We start from the raw sequence: 25,565 nt of genomic DNA on the forward strand, positions 1-25,565 counted from the left end.
GACTTCCTTCCCTAATCCGATGAGACCGATGACCTCGCTGTTTGGTCTCTTCCCCCAAACAATCCAAAAATCTGTTACGTCGCTATGAAAAGAGACTTAAGCTGTCTGCGTGTTTTACCTTCGCCGTTTACAAGAGCCTGGAAACTATTTTTAGTCAGCCAGAAACGATGGTGAACATACTGACCATAATTTTCAGTCCACAAGTCCACCTTACTCTTTGTACTTACTGAAAGAAAATGTTCCTACCTGTTATTTTCTCAGTGATATCAGGGAATATGACTATAAATAAAAGTTTTGAGTTTGAACTGATTGATACATTCAGTAGAAGCTCACACGCACAAAATATAATAATATCCCTAATAATAATAACAATAATATCCCTATCGGAAACAGCATTATTAACAGTTCAGAGGTGGCCTCTATGGTAAGTTGCAAAAAATTGGTCTATCACCCTGACTTTTAATCACCAAATTTAATTCCTCGCCTTAAAAGAGGCAAATAGTTTCGACACTTGCCACGCGGTTTTGTTAACATTGTGGGCGGCATAGAAACAGTTACTTCCGTGAAATGTATGCCATCCAGGACGGTGTACAGTCCTCGCGAGTTCCCCTCCTACTTTAACCGAATCGTCTTTGGCAGCTGGCCGGCTCAGACGTCATCTGAGGCACAGCGCACGCAGCCGTTTGATTGACGCGGACAGACTGATGTGCTGGTGCGAAGTGTCGCTTCTCACTGCCTCTGGTCGTATTTATACATGGGCCCAGCGGACCGCCAAACGGGACTTCTGCTATCAACCGCCCTAGACAAAGGTAGCAGTATCTAAACGGCCCCTTTCTGGGACACGTATTAATTAAGATCTCTGCCGTTTAACAATTTACAATTTTCTTAGTTTTATATCAATAGAGTTAAGTTTAGTTTAGTATCTGAGAAAGTTTTAACTCGATTGCATTAAGGATTGCCAGATATAATTTTTAGAACGCAACCGACAGTGGAACATGATCTCACTCTCTTTAAGGTTGTCTCTTTAAGGCTTGTAATAATTATCATTTACGATTCAGTCTTGAAACTTGGTACAGCTGTATTATTGCCTGAATGTAATCGAGTGCTGTAATTAGAACTTTCTATTATAAATACAGATGATACTTAATCTATCGTGAATAAGGACATTTTCGTTCCAGATTTGGTTTTTAGTAAATAATTCGAAAACTAATAGAGATAGGTTATTGGTGTCACATTGTTAATATTTTTATCTCAAACTGAGGCTACATGGTAATCTTAATCTTTCTGAGTCTAATATTTAGCGCCTTCAATTTTTCATAAATATGCTGATGTTGGCCAAATACTGCTCTGATCAACTTGAGACTTGTAATTTTTAATTGTGATATACTTTTGCCTGTTGTGACCAACTTTTAGCGTTATTATTCAGTGCCACTTTTTCTTAAGCTCATATATTTTGCCCAACACATTCATTTGATCATTCTGACGAAGTTTGGAAACGTTATTTTAATTTTTAATTTCATTCTAACATCATGGTGCAATCCTTTATACAGGGTGGTCGGAAACGTCATCCAACGAGACTACAGAGCGTTAAAGTTATAGGTGCGGGCGTCTGTAAATGTACGTATACACGGGATGATTCCGTGATGATGTTACAGACTTCCTGGGACGATGGAGGTCGATAAATGTATTAATTTGAAGTAAGGATCCCTGTACCGGAAACGAATTCGAACGTGCTGGACATTTGTTGGATCCTCACGGCCGGCCACAACAGTAGTGCCCATCCACTGCAGCCTCAAGCTGTGTAACTGAAGCCATCGCAACCTGGAACTGAAAGCGAAGTGCCACCAACTCGGCTGGCATCCGCACACAACAATCACAGTCCCTGTCCATACTAAAGACCGTGGAAAACTAAATTATCCAGATAAACGGACTATCGGTATGTGCTGCAGAACTCCACTGTAGACACTGACGGAAACGCAGATTAATATGCAGAGATTCAAATACTTAACAATCAAAGAACTCAGGTGAAACAAAATAATTACCCCCTGATTAGGTACTTGTAATATGTCAGAAGATGGGTTTACTTTCCGACACAAACGAAAACGCGAGAATTGTGGCTATTAGATATTAAATTAACACACAGTAACTAAAGAAACTAAACTACTGAAGCACACAGATGACATTATAAAATTAGCCCCTTGTTAGGAACTCGTATAAGTCACAAAATCGCTTATTTCCTGTTGCAGCGTATGTCTCGGCCGGCTGCTGCAGCCTTTCCATGTTAAGTTCCACATCTCCCTTTAAATTAAACATGTCGGACTCTTGCCACACACTCACCGCATGACCATGCTCCACAGCTGATATGGCACTGTCTGAAAGTTTGCTGGGGAATGCTTTTATATAAGGCAGTGTAGTTTTGTTGATTTCCTTCCACGAATCCAGATGTTCGTTTGGGAAAATCCCTTTCTTCGTTGCGAGCTGAAACTTAGCATCATCTTAAGAAAATTCAACTGAAGTGATACGTAGCCCGCCCGGTTGACCGTGCGGTCTAACGCACGGCTTTCCGGGCGGGAAGGGGCGCCTGGTCCCCGGCACGAATCCGCCCGGCGGATTTGTGTTGAGGTCCGGTGAACCGGCCAGTCTGCGAATGGTTTTTAGGCGGTTTTCCATCTGCTTCGGCGAATGCGGGCTGTCTGCCCTTATTCCGCCTCAGTTACAATATGTCGGCGATTGCTGCGCAAACAAGTTCTCCACGTACGCGTACACCACCATTAACTCTACCACGCAAACATAGGAGTTACACTCATCTGGTGTGAGACGTTCCCTGGGGGTCCACCGGGGGCCGAACCGCACGATAACCCTAGGTTCGGTGTGGGGCGGCGAAGGGGTGAAGTGGATTGTGATAGTCGTCGTGGGCTTGTGGACCACTGCGACTGTGGCGGGGACGGAGCCTCTCCGTCGTTTCTAGGTCCCCGGTTAACATACAATACAATACAATAAGTGATACGTAAGTCCCTCTGATGTATCGTTTCATCAATTTTCTGTAGTTGTGCCTGGATGAATCTCAGAGAATCGTGTCATACCCGATTAAAATGTGAATTAAAACTGGCCTGTGTTCCAGAAGTTGGTAGTTTCAATTGCATGCATTTTGTGCAGCACTGTGGAATTTGCCAATTAGATGGCAATGATCCTTATGGGGTATTTCTGCTTCAGCGGCTGGTCACGAATATAACAATCAACTGCATTCTTGTATAGTAATTTATCCTCCTGGATTTCAGTCATAGGAACGATGTTATCATAAATAGAGTGAACCTTCCTTGCAAGTTTTTCAGGGTCAGAGAGCAACCAATTCTCAGGTTTCTCCCCAATGTACAAATCGAAAAGATTAAAACTTGAATCGTACGAGCATGCAGCTTGATAAGTGGTTGAAAAAAAATATGCGCCGTTCTACGAGGGACGGGAGGCCTACTACAAGGTGATTCAAGTTCTAAGGCCTCCGATTTTTTTTCTAATTAACTACTCACCCGAAATCGATGAAACTGGCGTTACTTCTCGACGTAATCGCCCTGCAGACGTACACATTTTTCACAACGCTGACGCCATGATTCCATGGCAGCGGCGAAGGCTTCTTTAGGAGTCTGTTTTGATCACTGGAAACTCGCTGAGACAATAGCAGCACGGCTGGTGAATGTGCGGCCACGGAGAGTGTCTTTCATTGTTGGAAAAAGCCAAACGTCACTAGGAGCCAGGTCAGGTGAGTAGGGAGCATGAGGAATCACTTCAAAGTTGTTATCACGAAGAAACTGTTGCGTAACGTTAGCTCGACGTGCGGGTGCGTTGTCTTAGTGAAACAGCACACACGCAGCCCTTCCCAGACGTTTTTGTTGCAGTGCAGGAAGGAATTTGTTCTTCAAAACATTTTCGTAGGATGCACCTGTTACCGTAGTGCCCTTTGGAACGCAATGGGTAAGGATTACGCCCTCGCTGTCCCAGAACATGGACACCATAATTTTTTCAGCACTGGCGGTTACCCGAAATTTTTTTGGTGGCGGTGAATCTGTTTGCTTCCATTGAGCTGACTGGCGCTTTGTTTCTGGATTGAAAAATGGCATCCACGTCTCATCCATTGTCACAATCGACGAAAAGAAAGTCCCATTCATGCTGTCGTTGCACGTCAACATTGCTTGGCAACATGCCACACGGGCAGCCATGTGGTCGTCCGTCAGCATTCGTGGCACCCACCTGGATGACACTTTTCGCATTTTCAGGTCGTCATGCAGGATTGTGTGCACAAAACCCACAGAAATGCCAACTCTGGAGGCGATCTGTTCAACAGTCATTCGGAGATCCCCCAAAACAATTCTCTCCACTTTCTCGATCATGTCGCCAGACCGGCTTGTGCGAACCCGAGGTTGTTTCGGTTTGTTGTCACATGATGTTCTGCCTTCATTAAACTGTCGCACCCATGAACGCACTTTCGGCACATCCATAACTCCATCACCACATGTCTCCTTCAACTGTCGATGAATTTCAATTTGTTTCACACCACACAAATTCAGAAAACGAATGATTGCACGCTGTTCAAGTAAGGAAAACGTCGCCATTTTAAGTATTCAAAACAGTTCTCATTCTCGCCGCTGGCGGTAAAATTCCATCTGCCGTACGGTGCTTCCAACTCTGGGACGTATTGACAATGAACGCGGCCTCATTTTAAAACAATGCGCATGTTTCTGTCTCTTTCCAGTCCGGAGAAAAAAAATCGGAGGCCTTAGAACTTGAATGCACCTTGTACAGGAGCGAGAAGGCATTCAGAGTCGGCGTATACACCAAAGGGTACCCGCTCCTTGAGGAGGAAATTCTTAAACCTCAAGATTTTATCCTCCTCAGTAGGCATTTCAACTTTATCGGATCCTTGGTAGAGCAATCTGTCTGATACTCTGTTAAAGCTCGCACTTTGAAGGTTGAGACAGAATCGTCAAAGATATGAAGCGCCTTCAAAACTTCGAGCTCAGGATGAGAGTTGAGCTCAGACTCCACCTCCTCCATTATAGTCTCAGGGTCGACCACTCTGATCACAGTGGTGAGGGTGGTGGGGACGGTGAGGAGGTTGTGGTTGCTTGAACTGGGTGTAATGTGTGCATAGGGACTGAAAGCGACACAGAGGATCTTCTGGAGGAGTTTGACATAGAATTCTTTACCAGGTGATTTAATGAGGATAGAGTCTCTTCGAGAGATGATCTGATTGATGGGTATGGAGGGGATATATTTTCCGATTTCGAGAAGGAGGGTTTTGGATTTAAGGAAGTTAGAGTCAGGATGGTAGAGGAGGGAGGTACGCTGTTCTGTAGATGTAGTGGCAGACGAAATGGTCAGGCAGTCCATGAAGTCTGAGCTTTCCGTTTGTTTAGGAGTCGGGGGTGAGAGCAGCAGAAGTGCTGATGCATTTGACAGTCTTCTGTCTGGGTGCAGGTAATGATGATGATGTCTGATTTGTGGGGCGCTCAACTGGGCGATTATTAGCACCCGTACAAAGTCCCAAATTTTTTCACAGTCCAGTTTTTTACACACTCTTATCTAGCCATTGTCACGAATGATGATGCTTAAATGATGAGGACAACCCAGCCAGGAATCGAACCCGGGTCCCTGTGATCCAGAAGCTGCAACGCTAGCCACTAGGCCACAGGCTGCAGACTGGGTGTAGATAAGGAGGGTGTGGTCGGCACAACAGGGGGTTGCTTGGAAGGAGGTTTGGATGAACACGGTACCACAGTCCAAGAACCTGTTGTGGAAACATCTGGCTGAGTCGACGGTGATCGTGTCGGTGGATCAACGTGCGTTGGTGGCAGTTCCGGTGTTGCTGCTGTACTGGATGATGCTGGTGCTTGTGCTAGTCTGAAGAGGGTGCTACAGAGGATGGCGTGCCTGGAGAGGAGGGGACTGGGAAAGGGGACAGGCCTGATGGCAGGTGGAACTGCTCCAAGTGATGGCAGTAGGGGATTGGGAGGGACAGGTGTAAAAAGTGGTAGTAGTTGGAGAAGGCATGGTGGCAATGAAGTTACTAGTTGATGGACAGGTCACAAAGTCGGTGGCGGCGACAGTAGCGATGGCGACGATAGCGTAGGCAGCAGCCGCAGCAGCAGCGGCTGTGGTTGGCTCAAATGGCTCTGAGCACTATGGGACTTAACATCTGAGGTCATCAGTCCCCTAGAACTTAGAACTACTTAAACCTAACTAACCTAAGGACATCACACACATCCATGCCCGAGGCAGGATTCGAACCTGCGACCGTAGCGGTCGCGCGGTTCCAGACTGAAGCGCCTAGACCAGCTCGGCCACACCGGCCGGCGGCTGTGGTTGAATAGCGACGAGACAAGCAGCGAGATGAAGGTGGCGACAGTGACGATGAGCAGGCACACACACAGAACAAGTCTCGAAGGCAGAATCAGCTGACAATAAACCAGCACACACAAGGATGAGGTCTCAAAGGCACAATAAACCACACAGAAAAACAAACGCAAAGCATAGGATAAGATAGGGTTGGACAAAATAGGGTAGAAGACTTACCCCTACCATTCTATACTATATAAAGCGTAGCAACAAGCAAATTATTTGTAGGATTAACACTAGCCAATTGATACTAGTAGTAGGACGAGGCTCTAAATTCCAGCGCCTATGTATAGGACTCCAGTAGTAACATCATTGGAGAATGAAACACTTTTATACAGGCTGACACAGAATAACGGGAATGTTTGAAATTAGTAGTGGCAGCCATGGGCAGGTGGCAGCACTGCGAGTTCGTGACAGCTAGTAAACAGTCTGCCATTTCAGTAATCATGGATCAGTGGAATGGAGAACAGTGTGCGCTAGCCATAAAAATGTTTTATAAAAACAATGAGAGTTTGGTAGCGGTGCAGAGGAAGTTTAGACGTTTTTATAATTTGCCGTTCCGTCGAAACACGGGATACAATGTTGTATTAATAACTTTGAAGAGACTGGATCTGCCCTCAAGAAGAAACCAACAGGACGACCAAGAAGTGTGCGTTCTCCAGCGAACATTTATGTTGTACGCGACTCTGTCTTACAGAGCCCTCGGCGTTCAATTCGTAAGTAAGCAGCAGAGGTTGTGATGTCCTGGGAGAGTGTTTGCAGAATTCAAAATCTTGATTTAAAATTTCATCCGTACAAACTACAGATAGTGCAAAAATTGAAGGAAAACGATTACCGGTTACGATTAGGATTCTGTCAACAAATGATAACAAAAATAAACAATGACGATGAATTTATAAACAAGTTGTGGATGTCAGATGAGGCACATTTTCATCTCACAGGTTATGTGAATAAAGAGAACTACCATTACTGGGCAAACACAAATCCTAATGACGTTCATGAGCGCCCTTTACACGCTAGTAAAGTGATAGTATGGTGTGGTGTTTCATCACATGGGGTTATAGGACCGTATTTCTTCGCAAATGAACAGGGACACATAATTACTGTCAATGCTGATCGTTACGTGGAGATGTTACGAACTTTCGTTACACCCGCATTGAACAACAAAAGTTCAAGAAGCGTGGTTTCAACAGGTCGGAGCGACATCACACACTGCACTCCAATCAATGGCATATGTGAGAGAATTGTTTGGCAACCGTGTGATCTCACGATTCGGTAACATTCCCTGGCCCCCTAGGTCGCCAGATTTATCCATTAGTGATTTTTTCTTGTGCGGCTACCTCAAAGTAAAGCCTACTCGACTGGACCAAGAACACCGGATGAGTTAAAACAGAGAATTCGGGATGCAATTCACAGTATCCAAGCTGAGATGTTGCAGTGATCAATGAGAAATCTCAACAGCAGATTTCACGAATGCATTCGCGCAGGAGGACGCCATCTAAAGGACGTAATTTTTAAAAAATGATAAATGCCACCAACGTTTCGTAAATGGCAAAGTCCTAAGGTTTCAATTACCATGAATGCAATTTCTTTCCTTCATCACTTCTAGTCTTATTGGATTGTGGAAATGTTTGCCATTTTCTGTGTCACCTAGTACCCATCTACGAGTCGCCAGTGGCATCCTAGCCAATAGAAACATGGGAAATGCACCATACGATATTTTTTACAAATGTAGTGCTCATTATCTTACTTGAACACGGCATCTCAAGACGAAAAAACTGACCAATCACTTCCAGTCTAGTTCAGCGCCATCTATCTTAGTGTACCTGAAGAGCCGACCAGCGAGAACTTTTCTTTGTAACTGCTGCTCGTGACAGGTTTAAGCTGCTGCTTCCGATCCGCCGACCTTCCGTGATAATTCCTGTCTCTGGCCTTGGCACAATGTTAGACAAACAGGCACTACTTGGACATACAGTTGTAACTGTAATTATTCCCTCAAAATAGACTCCCCAGTTTAAGAAATCCACTTTACTCAATCCGAAACGGAGCTATTATTTTTTCAATACACCTGAATCTCTTACATGAAATGTAGATTACTCCCTTTTATAAGAGCTATTTTCGAAGACAAAAGAATTCTGACCACTCACGTGTTTTCAAATAGCTAAAGTATCGTTACGTGTTGTGAAAATCCTGTAAAACGTTAAAGCTTAGGCTATATTTCCTCTAAGTATCCTCTCATCATGAAGAAAATACAGTTCTTATCAGCTTAATATCTGCCACGTTATTCATCACAGTTCTGGAATATTAAACTCATTTTTAGCTCATTACTGAGTGCTGAAAGCATGCTCCACCTCTGCCACAGGATGACTGCTCACTTTAGAATTCTTTTAAAGTAACCAAATGACTCCTCATGTACGACGTCTCTTAAGGTAGTACCACAGAGGAGTTGCAAATATCAGGTTTATACTACGTATCACTTTGTAAATGTGGTAATACAGGCGATTTTATTAGGATGACGTCCCTCCCTGTGTAGGTGGGAGATTGAAATTCAATTATAAGATATCGCTGCAAAGATGAAACGCCTGATTACAACTCCAACTCGCTAATTTTATCTGTGTTAGTCTCTACCTCGCTTCCACCCGCCCGGCGGAGTTTCACTGATATCAAATTGATTGAATAATTGATTACATTGATCATGAGACTTTGCATGATGAGCAATTTTTTTCCTGCAGTCGGATGGCACTCGCCAAGTAACCATTACAGACGCTGCCGTGACGTCTCTGAAGTTTTCCACAGGCTAGGGAATCACTTCAACTGATACCAAAATGGCTGGTAACCGTCGTATAATAACTGAAGATATGCAACACTAAGTGAGTTCAGTCTCTCGGTTAGCTTGTCATGCTGGTGGAAGTAAGTCACTTAGCTTTCTGGTGTACTGCTGACATTTGTCCGTCAGTGCGGGCGGTAGGATGTTTCACTCCCTTCTCTATGCCCGTGACACCTCTGCCCGCATCCCTACTGCCTCCACTGAGTCGTATGTGAACAACTGCCATCGCCACCACAGCGTCGCGAACCTCCGCCTACTTGGCAGGGCTGTACCACTCCCAGCCGACAAGCCACGGCTCGCCACGCCGGACAGCTGTTAGTGATTCCAGTCTCGCAAAAATTGTCTTATCCTTGTCAGAAAGACTGGGCGCTTAGTGTCGCTGAGGTAAATACGAAGATATTGAATAATATGCTTCCCCTCATCCCTCCAGCAATCCGAAACATTCTGAGATGTGTTTTCGACACGTCCCGGAAAGGCTAACCCGGTGAGAAATAGGAAAATAGGAGAATTCCTATCTGCTGACTGCCCAATATCTAACGTGTATGAATCTGCAGTACTAGGTTTCTGTTGGAATACAGCTTTGTAGAAGTGTTCCTACTGGCTCCCGCCAAACTAGTCGGCGGATGCTTCTAGAAAAAAATGGCTCTGAGCACTATGGGACTTAACAGCCATGGTCATCAGTCCCCTAGAACTTAGAACTACTAAAACCTAACTAACCTAAGGACATCACACAACACCCAGTCATCACGAGGCAGGATGCTTCTAGAACTCAAATGGGAATCCCTAGGGGTAATGCTATGTTCTTTTTGAGGAACTTTACTGAGAACCGACACTTGAAGCTGAATGCAGAAGGATTCTACTGCTGCAAATATGCATTTCGCGTACGGACCATGAATATAAGCTACGAGAAATTTGCGCTCGTATGGGGGCATATAGATAGACTTTTTCTCCATCGCTCTATCTGTGAGTGGAATAGGGAAGGAAATGACCAGTAATGGTACAGAGGACACTCCGCCATGCACAGTATGCTGACTTGTGATGTGTGCGTATAGATGTAGAAGTAAATTAAGATGTCAGTCCATTTATTTATAGTCACACAAAATTCACGGAAGAGGTATGTGAAGTCAGCAGAGTAAATGATAGGATCATGTATGTTAAGATGATGTTTGGCGAAGAAATGGTAACAGTGCTGATAGCCTATGCACCCTAAGCGGGATGTTCGGAGGACGAGAAGGAAAAATTTTGGAGAGATTTGGATGGAGTAATGGTCGGAATACAAGAGAATGAAAGAGTGATAGTCGGAGGGGATCTAAATGGTCATGTTGGCGGAAGGGAAGGTGGGGAAGAGAGGTGGCATGGAGGATGGGGCTATGGTGAGAGAAATGAGGAAGGAAAAAAGATAGTGGAGTTTGCAGTGGCTTTTGATCTAGTGATTACGAATACCTACTTCCAAAGAAAAAGAGAAAAACTAACAACATACAGGAGTGGCGAAAATAAAAGCCAAATTGGTTACATATTATGTAGAAGTAAAAATAGTGGGGAGGTGCGAAATACTAAGGTCATATACGGTGAAGGAATAGCAACACAACATAAGTTGATTGTAGCGGATTGGAAGATGAAAGTATGTAAAAGACAGAGGCACATAAATCAATGTGAAAGGAAAATTAAGTGGTGGAGACTAAAGGATAAAAATTTGAGAGAGGAGTTTAGTGAAAAAGTACTGGGAAAGGTAAAATTGGCAGAGACGGTGCAGGAGTGGTGGAAAATAAATAGTGCTGTTATAAGGAAGACCGTGGAGGAAGAGTTTGGGTTAAGATCTGGGAGAGGGGTGCCAAAAGATAAGGAAGCATGGTGGTGGAATGAAGAGGTGCAGAAGGTTGTGAAGGAAAAGAAAGACGCTAAGCGGAAGAGGGATATGTCCGGAAGTGCTGAGGATGGGCAAGCATACAAAAGTGCAAAGAAGGAGGCAAAACGAGCCGTGGCTAAAGCTATAGCTGAATCTGTAAGGGAGGCATACGAGCAACTACAGAAAAATCAGGATATGAGACAACTGATACGAATAGGCAAATCAAGAGATAAAGCTTCTAAGGATCTAACAGCAATAAAACAAATGAAAGATGAAACAGGAACAATTCTGCATGACCATGGAAAAATAATCCAAAGGTGGTGGAATTATTTTGAGAAATTTCTGAGTGAAGAAAATGTAAGAGTGAAAACTGAGGAAGGAGAGCAAATGAAGGATTAACGATTGATATAAGTGGAGATGAAGTCAAATGGGCAGTTGAAAAGATGAAAAATGGGAAGGGAGTTGGCCCAGACCAGACCCTCATTGTGGTATGGAAGTGTCTCGGTAAAAAGGGAATTGAGCTCTTTTGGGATTTAATGAAGAAGATTTGGCGACAGGAGGAGATGCCAGATGAGTGCAGAACTAGTGTACTGATCCCAATATTTAAGGGGAAAGGTGATGTGCAGGACTGCAGTAACTATAGAGGTATTAAACTGATTGCACACACAATGAAAATTTGGGAAAGAGTTAAAGAAACAAGATTATGCAAGGAGACTGTGGTGTGTGAAGAACAGTTTGGGTTCATGCCTGGAAGAGGAATGACTGATGCAATACATGCTTTAAGGCGGATAGGTGAGAGACATGGAGAGCTACAAGCCAATCTACATATGGCTTTCATTGATTTGGAGAAAGCATATGACAGAGTCCCAAGGGACGAAATATGGAGAAGCATGAGAGAGCAGTGTGTGCCAGAGAAGTATGTGAGGTTAGTGAAGGAAATGTACAGAGGAGCAATGACACAGGTGAGAAGTAGTGTGGGCATGACAAAGGAGTTTCCAGTAAAATTAGGGTTACATCAAGGGTCTGCGCTTAGTCCCTACCTCTTTGACCTGATTATGGATGTGCTGGTGAAAGATGAGAAGAAGGAAATGCCGTGGAATATGATGTTTGCGGATGATGTGGTTCTTTGTGAGCAGATCATCGACAGACTTGAGGAGAAGCTGGAGGATTGGAGGAAGGCACTAGAAGAAAGAGGGATGAAAATTAGCAGGACAAAGATACAAGAGAGAAGACTAAGATGGTACAGACACTTACAGAGAAAAGGGGAAGAGTATATCGGAAACAGAGTTGAAGATATAAAGATTGAAGGAGCGAGAAGGAGAGGAAGACTGAAGATGAGGTGGAAGGATAAGGTATCTGGGGACCTAAGGGAGAAAGGATGGAAGAAGGAAGAGGCAATGGATAGAGTGCTATGGAGGAGAAGGATCCAGAAGAGCAGCGCCGACCCTACGTGACGTGGGACAAGGCGACGATAAAGAAGAAGAAGGAGAAGAAGAAGAAAACAAAATTCACGGACGAATGCTTCCTCTTATTTATCACGAAGACAAAAGACAGAACTTGTGCTGTTGATCTGGTGACGTTCAGTTGTACTGTACCACTGCTACAATAGCCACCATCGTTCAGTTATAGCATACCAGTGCTCCAGCAACTGTGGGAGTTGCCACAACTCACAGAGCCAAATGAAAGTTCCCCATCGAGAGCACTACTGTTCACAAGCACATATATCTTTACTGCATGTGGATCTAAACAAATAAATGTAGGTCTATCACCAGACGATGACTTCTCTGTGGTTACGGTAGTTGAACATTGGTAGCAGAGTTCAATACTCATGGTACAAGTGTTAATATTTATGTAATGTGATGCATTATATAAATAATAAGATGATGGATGAGTATGATACATCCCAGCCCGCCCGGTTGGCCGTGCGGTCTAACACATGGCTTTCCAGGCGGGAAGGAGCACCTGGTCCCCGGCACGAAACCATCCACTGACCAGTCTGTGGATGGTTTTTAGGCAGTTTTCCATCTGCCTCGGCGAATGCGGGATGGTTCCCCTTATTCTGCCTCAGTTACACTATGTCGGTGATTGCTGCGCAAACAAGTTCTCCACGTATGCGTACACCACCATTACTCTACCATGCAAACATAGGGGCTACACTCGTCTGGTGTGAGACGTTCCCTGGAGGGGGGGGGGGGGGGGGGGCACCAGGGGCCGAACTGCACAATAACCCTGGGTTTGGTGTGGGGCGGCGGAGGGGTGAAGTGGTCTGCAGTAGTCATCATGGGGTTGTGAGCTACTGCGGCTGCGGCGGGGATGGAGCCTCTCCATCGTTTCTAGATCCCCGGTTAACATACAATACAATATAATACAATGATACATCCCATAAACCAACTGATGTTCATATGTTAGGTTGTAGATAAAGTTTCAATAGTTGATATGCACACCAAGGCCATGTTAGAATTAAGGGACACAAGCATATACTTAAAATATTCAAGTGTTGTGAAATTAGATGATATGTATTGTGCAATATCGATTGCTACAGAGAGATTGTGCCATTGGCAGTCATATGTAAGAGTTACTTGCTATGAGTTTGTAGACTACTTGAGCAAAAATATTGTTACCCTGTGCCAAACGGAGAGGTGTATCAATGTCTGTACATCCCCTGGTCAATGTGTGTAACTGTAGACCCTGCAAAGACTGTTGTGAGTGAGCTCACAGAGGGAATTCCTACGTGGGTGATTTAGTGTATTGGCCTGATCACCATACAAGCCGAGTTCATGGCCTATAGATGTCAGCTCTTTTCCGAATTTTGTGCTGCTGCTATGAAATGTACCTAAATTCCAACAATGATTAAACTAAAGTGGTTTTTCCTGCAAAATTGTTTCAGTCACAACCCTTGTCCTATCAGACTACCTACTAAAAATAATATGTAGCTTCTTACCAGGAGTCAGAGTGCTCAGCCAATCACACTGCAGCATCACTGGATTTTTGTATCACTGCTACCCATCACTTCATTACTAGTGTGTGTGTGATGCCATAGTGTATGTGTTATAAACAGACACATTGGTAGAAATAATGCGTCATAGCAAAATTCTATAAGCGCTACTGCCGGCCGCGGTGGTCTAGCGGTTCTAGGTGCTCAGTCTGGAACCGTGCGGCTGCTACGGTCGCAGGTTCGAATCCTGCCTCGGGCATGGATGTGTGTGATGTCCTTAGGTTAGTTAGGTTTAAGTAGTTCTAAGTTCTAGGGGACTGATGACCACAGATGTTAAGTCCCATAGTGCTCAGAGCCATTTTTATAAGCGCTACCATTTCCTAATCAATAATATTGTAAGTATAAGAAATACCACACTGTCATAGACAAACCCTTGCTAAGTCGCCATGACATCACTAGACTGTGTGACATCATAGTAAAATTCTAATGCTTCCAATCAAATATGTTGTGTCTGTGGCACAGCACTACAAAATGCACATCTAGGGACCATGACACTGTTGTTTCTAAATATGTTTCTTGGGAGTTATTAAATGTTTTGCATCTTGGTGAATTGTGTGTATCCATTTCCTCTGTGAGGTTATCCTGGGGGGAAAACCTTGCAGAAATACTGCACCTCGATATGTAAACAGTTGCGCGACCATTGGACCAGGGGGTATTACAAGAAGCTCAATATCATATTTGTGGAATTAATGATATAGCAAAATTCTGATTCTTCCAACCAAAGATACAGCACAGCACTACAAAAAAATACACATGTAGAGAGATGAGCAGTATATTAAATAACCATTCAAGTAGCCTGCAAGGTAGTCTCCGTCGAAGTCTGATGTATATAGCACAGCCATGTACACTGAGCCAGAAATGGTCAAGAAAGTTGTATAGTTATAGGCATAACCATCTTTGAACTGGTGGCTGACACAAAAGGTGCTCAATCTTTCAGGGAAGAGACATCCCACCACAGCTAACTGGTCTCCCTGACGACTATTCAGATAAATGTTGCTAACTGTTTAAGTGCCAAGCACTTCCCTCACCCCTCCTCTCCCTCTGGACCAATGAGAAACAAATTTCCTCTACTCCCCTACCATCACGCTTTTGAAATTTGCTTGGACGACCCTATTTTCAAGCGGGCTGCACTCTCAGATGGAATGAAGAGACATAATTATAAATAAATCCTGCAGTACTATTAGCATATGAGATATTACTATAAGTCTCGTATATTAACTAGAGAAAAATCCAAGTATGGCCATCGCTATTAACATAATTTCGACTGACCAACTGAACTCCAAAGACACACACCAGACAGCATCTAAAAAAGTATTGCTACCAAAACTCACCTGTTCATTAATAATGAGTGACTATATATATATATATATATATATATATATATATATATATATATATATATATATGTGTGTGTGTGTGTGTGTGTGTGTGTGTACGGTTTTAAGCCAAGGCATTAACACTAACTTACCAGAATATGATATCTATACAAATAAACTCTGTAATATTAATAGTTTATGGTGATGCTATAAGACTCATAAATAGATGTGGAAAAAAATCCAAAATATACACTTATGCCGTCACCGCACACAAACGAGACTGAGAAAAGACAACAGTTCTGCAAAAATAGTACCATGCATAATGTATACGAAATAATACCATGCATGCTTTACACAAAGCCATGGACTCACAGAGGCCATAACACCTCCCTTCCTATACTATAAAATGCAAGCTTAGAGTGCTGCAAAGCTCGCACATCTTCTGCCAATAAACCATTACTCCAAAGACTCAGTTGCAATTAACCCATCATCATGTGGATTCAAACTGCGAGCAAGACACAAACGATGACTGCTGGAAAAGAAATGGGATACACATACCTAATACTGGTACAATATTTATGATAAAATACTACACATCTCTTTCAGCACTGCCACAGGAATGTACTACGTGGGCTGACATCAACACTGCAAGCCTGCAGCCAGCCCTGGGAATAATGACCAGACCTCAGCTGTTCAACAACTCTCTTGCTAGTCCAAGGGAACACCCAACTCATTGGCTCCAAGTAACTGTGGGAAGTCATCCTATGAATCTGAGAATCTGCGTTGCATGTGCGCGTCGATAGAATGAATGGTCAAGAAATTCCTCCCCTAGCCCACTGTCTGTGACTGCAACACTTAGAATAGGAACACCACATAGTGACCTTTAAATGAAGCAGTAGCCGAGCAGCATTCACACCCTAGCGACATGTCTCTAATCACAGGAAGCTCTTTGATAAAGCTACCAGCATGTCACTGGCTGAAGCACCCAGTGGACACTGTATCACTAAAAACGTGCTAAAATTGTTTTTATTACACGTCTGTGAACAGTTGGATATACCCATACAGTCTTATTAACAAAAAATCATTATTAAATAGTAAAACACATACCAGAGTACAGTTCAGAGCCTGATGCTTCTAAGACGAGGAGGTAGAGGCCTGGAATATCATTGTCTGGAGTAGAATTGTCTTCAGTCGTGAGCCCCACTTTGGACTGAGTCCCGAAGACCAGCAAAGATGTGTCTGGAGACGTCCCAGACAGTGGTGGGATACCAACCTGACTATCATCCGCTATATGACCCGACAGCCAGGAGTAATAGTCTGTGGTGTCATTTCATTTCATGGCAGGACCTCTTTGATTGTCATCCACGGCACCCTTACAGTACATCAGTATGTCGACGATATTGTACGCTTCTTTTTCTTGAAGCCATCCTGGGCTTATATTTCAGCAATATATTGCCCATCCACACACACTGCGAGAGTTTCTTCTGCTTGTCTTCATGCTTGTCAAACCCTAACTTGGCCGGCAATGTCGCCGGATCGTTTCCCAATTGAGAATGTTTGGAGCATTAGCAACAGGGCCGTCCAACCATCTACAGTAAAATTTAACAACCAAAACCAAAGAATTAGTGGTTGAGAATGTATTTGAGTTAGTAACACTATCATTCAACTTAATTCCCACTGTAACGTTCCCAACTAGGGTAGCCAATTGCTCAAAAACAGCCATTGATAATATATTTATAGAAAAGTCCAATGGACAATACTATATTACAAAACCAATAGTCAATGGCCTCTCAGACCATGACATGCAGTTCCTTCTGTTAAATGTTAATACTGAACAGAATATAAAATCTGTTAAATCTGAACTCAAGATGGTAATCAATAAGCCAAAAAATTGATTATTTTAGGACACTCCTCAGCGACATTCACCGAAGTAATGTTTACAGTCCTCATGGCATGAATGAAAAATATAATACCTTTGCTAATAAAGTGAACACTGGTTCCCCCAAAACTAACCAAGGTTAGAGCAAAGTCTACTAAGAAGCAATGGATTACTCAGGGAATAGAGGTATCTTGTAAAACAAAAAGAAAACTGTATCTATCAATCTGAAACAGTTCTGATGTTGATGTTATAGCAGATTACAAGAAATACTGCAAAATATTAAAGATTGTAATATGGGCATTACAGCAAATATATTACAAGGAAAAGATAGTCATACTAGATAACAAAATAGACAATATGGGATATAGTGAAGGAGGAGACCGGTAGAACCAGACATGAAGATGGGCAAATTGCATTAAGAGTAAATGATAAATTGGTGACAGATGTGTATAGTGTTGCAGAACTTTTCAACAAACATTTATAACTGTTACTGAAAATATGGGGTTGTCAGGTTCTGTAGATGTTGCCATGGGATACCTCAGACCAGACATTTCAAGTAACTTCCATAATATGAATTTGACCCTCACTACCCCGGTAGAGCTAATGTCCATCATAAAATCTTTAAAATAAAAAACACCAAGTGGGTATGATGACATATTAACAAAGTTAATTAAAGAATGTGACTCTGAGTTGAGTAACATATTAAACTATCTGCATAACCAGTCATTTATCAGTGGAATATTTCCTGAGTGGTTGAAATATGCTGAGGTTAAGCCACTGTTTAAGAAGGGAGATAAATAAATAGCATCACTTTTGCCAGCATTCTCAAAAATTTTGGAAAGGGTAATGTACAATCAGCTGTATAACCATCTTATCACAAATAACATACTGTCAATGTCGCAGTTCAGATTTCTAAAGGGTTCTGATGTTGAGCAGGCTATCTACACTTACAGTGAAAATGTACTTATTCATCAGACAAAAAATTGTAGGCAACTGGGATATTTTGTGATCTGTCAGAGGCATTTGACTGTGTAAATCACAATATCCTTTTAACTAAATTAGAATATTGTAGTGTAACAGGAAATGCTGCAAAATGGCTCATTCATATATCTCTGGCAGGAAACAAAGGGTGTTATAAGGAAAGAGACATGCATAAAACTATCGGCATGATCCAACTGGGAACTAATTACATGTAGGGTCCCACAAGGTTCCATCTTAGGGCCCTTACTTTTTCTTGTGTACATCAATGACCTTTCATCAGTAACATTACCAGATGCCAAGTTTGTTTTCTTTGACAGTGATACAAATATTGCAATATATAGCAAAACAAGTGTAGTTTTAGAAAGATCATCTGTTGTTTTTGTTGTTGTGGTCTTCAGTCCTGAGACTGGTTTGATGCAGCTCTCCATGCTACTCTATCCTGTGCAAGCTTCTTCATCTCCCAGTACTTACTGCAACCTACATCCTTCTGAATCTGCTTAGTGTATTCATCTCTTGGTCTCCCTCTACGATTTTTACCCTCCACGCTGCCCTCCAATGCTAAATTTGTGATCCCTTGATGCCTCAAAACATGTCCTACCAACCGATCCCTTCTCCTAGTCAAGTTGTGCCCCAAATTTCTCTTCACCCCAATTCTATTCAATACCTCCTCATTAGTTATGTGATCTACCCATCTAATCTTCAGCATTCTTCTGTAGCACCACATTTCGAAAGCTTCTATTCTCTTCTTGTCCAAACTATTTATCGTCCATGTTTCACTTCCATACATGGCTACACTCCATACAAATACTTTCAGGAACGACTTCCTGACACTCAAATCTATACTCGATGTTAACAAATTTCTCTTCTTCAGAAACGATTTCCTTGCCATTGCCAGTCTACATTTTGTATCCTCTCTACTTCGACCATCATCAGTTATTTTACTCCCTAAATAGCAAAACACCTTTACTACTTTAAGTGTCTCATTTCCTAATCTAATTCCCTCAGGATCACCCGATTTAATTTCACTACATTCCATCATCCTCGTTTTGCTTTTGTTGATGTTCATCTTATATCCTCCTTTCAAGACACTATCCATTCCGTCAACTGCTATTCCAAGTCCTTTGCTGTCTCTGACAGAATTGCAGTGTCATCGGCGAACCTCAAAGTTTTTACTTCTTCTCCATGAATTTTAATACCTACTCCGAATTTTTCTTTTGTTTCCTTTACTGCTTGCTCAATATACAGATTGAATAACATCGGGGAGAGGCTACAACCCTGTCTTACTCCTTTCCCAACCCCTGCTTCCCTTTCATGCCCCTCGACTCTTATAACTGCCATCTGGTTTCTGTACAAATTGTAAATAGCCTTTCGCTCCCTGTATTTTACCCCTGCCACCTTCAGAATTTGAAAGAGAGTATTCCAGTTAACATTGTCAAAGGCTTTCTCTAAGTCTACAAATGCTAGAAATGTAGGTTTGCCTTTTCTTAATCTTTCTTCTAAGGTAAGTCGTAAGGCTAGTATTGCCTCACGTATTCCAACATTTCTACGGAATCCAAACTGATCTTCCCCGAGGTCCGCTTCTACCAGTTTTTCCATTCGTCTGTAAAGAATTCGTGTTAGTATTTTGCAGCTGTGACTTATTAAACTGATAGTTCGGTAATTTTCACATCTGTCAACACCTGCTTTCTTTGGGATTGGAATTATTATATTCTTCTTGAAGTCTGAGGGTATTTCGCCTGTTTCATACATCTTGCTCACCAGATGGTAGAGTTTTGTCAGGACTGGCTCTCCCAAGGCCATCAGTAGTTCCAATGGAATGTTGTCTACTCCGGGGGCCTTGTTTCGACTCAGGTCTTTCAGTGCTCTGTCAAACTCTTCACGCAGTATCATATCTCCCACTTCATCTTCATCTACATCCTCTTCCATTTCCATTATATTGTCCTCAAGAACATCGCCCTTGTAGAGACCCTCTATATACTCCTTCCACCTTTCTGCCTTCTCTTCTTTGCTTAGAACTGGGTTGCCATCTGAGCTCTTGATATTCATACAAGTGGTTCTCTTCTCTCCATAGGTCTCTTTAATTTTCCTGTAGGCAGTATCTATCTTACCCCTAGTGAGACAAGCCTCTACATCCTTACATTTGTCCTCTAGCCATCCCTGCTTAGCCATTTTGCACTTCCTGTCGACCTCATTTTTGAGACGTTTGTATTCCTTTTTGCCTGCTTCATTTACTGCATTTTTATATTTTCTCCTTTCATCAATTAAATTCAATATTTCTTCTGTTACCCAAGGATTTCTATTAGCCCTCGTCTTTTTACCTACTTGATCGTCTGCTGCCTTCACTACTTCATCCCTCAGAGCTACCCATTCTTCTTCTACTGTATTTCCTTCCCCCATTCCTGTCAATTGTTCCCTTATGCTCTCCCTGAAACTCTCTGCTACCTCTGGTTCTTTCAGCTTATCCAGGTCCCATCTCCTTAAGTTCACACCTCTGTGCAGTTTCTTCAGTTTCAATCTGCAGTTCATAACCAATAGATTGTGGTCAGAATCCACATCTGCCCCTGGAAATGTCTTACAATTTAAAACCTGGTTCCTAAATCTCTGTCTTACCATTATATAATCTATCTGATACCTTTTAGTATCTCCAGGATTCTTCCAGGTATACAACCTTCTTTTATGATTCTTGAACCAAGTGTTAGCTATAATTAAGTTATGCTCTGTGCAAAATTCTACAAGGCGGCTTCCTCTTTCATTTCTTCCCCCCAATACATATTCACCTACTATGTTTCCTTCTCTCCCTTTTCCTACTGACGAATTCCAGTCACCCATGACTATTAAATTTTCGTCTCCCTTCACTACCTGAATAATTTCTTTTATCTCGTCATACATTTCATCTATTTCTTCATCAACTGCAAAGCTAGTTGGCATATAAACTTGTACTACTGTAGTAGGCATGGGCTTTGTGTCTATCTTGGCCACAATAATGCGTTCACTGTGCTGTTTGTAGTAGCTAACCCGCACTCCTATTTTTTTAATTCATTATTAAACCTACTCCTGCGTTACCCCTATTTGATTTTGTATTTATAACCCTGTAATCACCTGACCAAAAGTCTTGTTCCTCTTGCCACCGAACTTCACTAATTCCCACTATATCTAACTTTAACCTATCCACTTCCCTTTTTAAATTTTCTAACCTACCTGCCCGATTAAGGGATCTGACATTCCATGCTCCGATCCGTAGAACGCCAGTTTTCTTTCTCCTGATAACGACGTCCTCTTGAGTAGTCCCCACCCGGAGATCCGAATGGGGGACTATTTTACCTCCGGAATATTTTACCCAAGAGGACGCCATCATCATTTAATTGTACAGTAAAGCTGCATGTCCTCGGGAAAAATTACGGCTTTAGTTTCCCCTTGCTTTCAGCCCTTCGCAGTACCAGCACAGCGAGGCCGTTTTGGTTAATGTTACAAGGCCAGATCAGTCAATCATCCAGACTGTTGCCCTTGCAACTACTGAAAAGGCTGCTGCCCCTCTTCAGGAACCACATGTTTGTCTGGCCTCTCAACAGATACCCCTCCGTTGTGGTTGCACCTACGGTACGGCCATCTGTATCGCTGAGGCACGCAAGCCTCCCCACCAACGGCAAGGTCCATGGTTCATGGGGGGGATCATCTAATAAAATATTTGTGGACATTAATCACTGGTTCCTAGCCAATTCTTTGTCATTAAACTTTGAAAAAAACGCACTAAATGCAACTCGTAACGTGTAAGGGGTGTCCCACAAGCATATGCCTGACATACGGTGACAAGCAGATAGAAGAAGTGGACAGTGTTAAATTCTTGGAATTACAGCTTAATAATAAATGCAACTGGGAGGAGAACACCACAGAACTGCTGAAATGTCTGAACAAATCTCTATTTGCGATGCAAACTCTATCAGACATAGGGGATATGATAATGTTTACTTTCACTCCATAATGTCATATGGGATTATTTTCTGGGGTAATTCATCAAGGCAAGCTTAAGTTTTCTGGGCCCAAAAATGCGCAATTAGAGTTATATGTGGTGTAAACTCAAGAACATCCTGCAGAGGCCTGTTTAGGGAACTAGGGACACTAACTACTGCTTCCCAATATACTTATTCCTTAATGAAAATTGTCATTAAAAATATATCACTTTTTCAAACTACCAGCTCAGTTCAGGGAATCAATACTAGAAATAAGAATAATCTTCACAAGGATTTAAGTCACTTACTCTTGTACAAAAAGGTGTGCATTGTCCAGGAACACACATTTTCAATAGCTTGCCAGCAGCTATAGAAAGCTTAACAATCAATGAAATTCAGTTTAGGAGAAGCCTAAAGGATTTATTGGTGGCCAACTCCTTCTACTCCATTGATGAATTTCTCAGTAGAACCAACTGATTTGTGTGTGCGTGTGTGTGTGTGTGTATGTGTGTGTGTGTGTGTGTGTGTGTGTGTGTGTGTGTGTGTTTTGTGTTTTCATTGTAAATAGGTATTGTAGTAGTTCTATTACATGTTTATTACCTTATAAAAAAACTTTTTTTTTTTAGATTTTAAATTCAGTGCATTAATGCGATCTTAGTAAATGAGTGGTGTAAAATAATCCTTTCATATAGTGTTCATTAAAAAATAGAAGAAAAAGAAGAAGAAGAATACGGTCATTCCACTTGAGACCTGTGGAAGGTACATTAGCTTATTTGATTTAGTTGTAAATGTTTTTCATGTATTATTGTTTTTCTGACATGTTCTACATCCTGGAGGACCTCCTCACTACGGATCAATTGAAATGAAAGTAAATCTAATCTAATCTAATCTAAAGATTATAGTACTGTAAGGTCTGCAGTGGCAGATAATACAGTCTTGTGAGCCCAGACATATCAACACGAACTATCGCGAACTAGTAATTAGCAGTGGGACTATGGGCAAGAGCATCTCTAGTCCATCTTCCACTCATGCCACATCATTGATCCGCATGGCTTGACTGGAGTCATCAGAGTATCACTTGGAAGATGGAATGGCACACCGCAGTCTTCAGCGATGAAAGTAGCTTCTTTCTGTATGCAAGTGATGATTGTCTGTGCATACGATGTAGGTGTGGTGAACACTGTCCCATAGAGTGAATTCATCCAAGAAGCACTGGCACCACCCCAGGCCTTAGGTTCTGAAATGTGAGAAGCTACAACTCTCATTCACCTTGTAACAAATAAATACCCCACTCATACGGTTATAGTTGGTGGGGACTTCAATCTTCCCTCGATATGTTGGCAAAAATACTTGTTCAAAACCGGTGGTAGGCAGAAAACATCTTCCGAGATTGTCCTAAATGCTTTCTCTGAAAATTATTTCGAGCAGTTAGTCCACGAACCCACGCGAATTGTAAATGGTTGCGAAAACACACCTGACCTCTTAGCCACAAACAATCCAGAGCTAATAGAGAGCATCATGACTGATACAGGGATTAGTGATCACAAGGTCGTTGTATCTAGGCTCAATACCGTTTCTTCCAAATCCACCAGAAACAAACGCAAAATAATTTTATTTAAAAAAGCGGATAAAGTGTCACTAGAAGCCTTCCTAAGAGACAATCTCCATTCCTTCCAAACTGACTATGCAAATGTAGACGAGATGTGGCTCAAATTCAAAGATTAGTAGCAACAGCAATTGAGAGAGTCATACCTCATAAATTGGTAAGAGGTGGAACTGATCCCCCATGGTATACAAAACAGGTCCGAACGCTGTTGCAGAGGCAACGGAAAAAGCATGCGAAGTTCGGAAGAACGCGAAATCCCGAAGTTTGGCTAAAATTTACAGACGCGCGAAATTTGGCACGGACTTCAATGTGAGATGCCTTTAATAGGTTCCACAACGAAACACTGTCTCGAAATTTGGTAGAAAATCCGAAGAAATTCTGGTCGTATGTAAAGTACACAAGCGGCAAGATGCAGTCAATACCTTCGCTGCGCAGTGCCGATGGTACTGTTACCGACGACTGTGCCGCTAAAGCGGAGTTATTGAACGCAGTTTTCCGAAATTCCTTCACGAGGGAAGACGAATGGAATATTCCAGAATTTGAAACACGCACAGCTCCTAGCATGAGTTTCTTAGAAGTAGATACCTTAGGGGTTGCGAAGCAACTCAAATCGCTTGATACGGGCGAGTCTTCAGGTCCAGATTGTATACCGATTATGAATCACCTCGAAGGGAACGATCTATTGATACGTAATCAGCATGGTTTCAGAAAACATCGTTCTTGTGCAACGCAGCTAACTCTTTATTCGCACGAAGTAATGGCCGCTATCGACAGGAGATCTCAAGTTGATTCCGTATTTCTAGATTTCCGGAAAGCTTTTGACACCGTTCCTCACAAGCGACTTCTAATCAAGCTGGGGGCCTACGGGGTATCGTCTCAGTTGTGCGACTGGATTCATGATTTCCTGTCAGGAAGGTCGCAGTTCGTAGTAATAGACGGCAAATCATCGAGTAAAACTGACGTGATAACAGGTGTTCACCAGGGCAGCGTCCTGGGACCTCTGCTGTTCCTGATCTATATAAATGACCTGGGTGACAATCTGAGCAGTTCTCTAAGGTTGTTCGCAGATGATGCTGTAATTTACCGTCTAGTAAGGTCATCTGAAGACCAGTATCAGTTGCAAAGCGATTTAGAAAAGATTGCTGTATGGTGTGGCAGGTGGCAGCTGACGCTAAACAACGAAAAGTGTGAGGTGATCCACATGAGTTGCAAAAGAAATCCGTTGGAATTCTATTACTCGATAAATGGTACATTTCTCAAGGCTGTCAGTTCAACTAAGTACCTGGGTGTAAAACTACGAACAACTTCAGTTGGAAAGACCACATAGATAATATTGTGGGGAAGGCAAACCAAAGGTAGCATTTCATTGGCAGGACACTTAGAAGATGCAAGTCCACTAAAGAGACAGCTTACACTACACTCGTTCGTCCTCTGTTAGAATATTGCTGCGCGGTGTGGGATCCTTAGCAGGTGGGATTGACGGAGGACATCGAAAGGTTTCAAAAAAGGGCAGTTCTTTTTGTATTATCACGTAATATGGGAGAGAGTGTGGCAGATATGATACGCGAGTTGGGATGGAAGTCATTAAAGCAAAGACGTTTTTCGTCGTGGCGAGATGTATTTACGAAATTTCAGCCACCAACTTTCTCTTCCGAATGCGAAAATATTTTGTTGAGCGCAACCTAAATAGGTAGGAATGATCATCAAAATAAAATAAGAGAAATCAAAGCTCGAACTGAAAGGTTTAAGTGTTCATTTTTCCCGCGCGCTGTTCGGGAGTG

The 25,565-nt window shown here is 42.5% G+C and overlaps 1 protein-coding gene across 8 annotated transcripts in view; it reads left to right on the forward strand.

Moving 5' to 3' along the window:
- The window catches only part of LOC126469904 (bestrophin-2-like), a 668,302-nt gene that overhangs the window by 339,085 nt on the left and 303,652 nt on the right, over nt 1–25,565 (forward strand). The gene's annotated exons all lie outside the window — the stretch shown is intronic.

This window comes from Schistocerca serialis, chromosome 3, assembly GCF_023864345.2.
Source record: "Schistocerca serialis cubense isolate TAMUIC-IGC-003099 chromosome 3, iqSchSeri2.2, whole genome shotgun sequence".
NCBI classification, from domain to species: Eukaryota; Metazoa; Arthropoda; class Insecta; order Orthoptera; family Acrididae; genus Schistocerca; species Schistocerca serialis.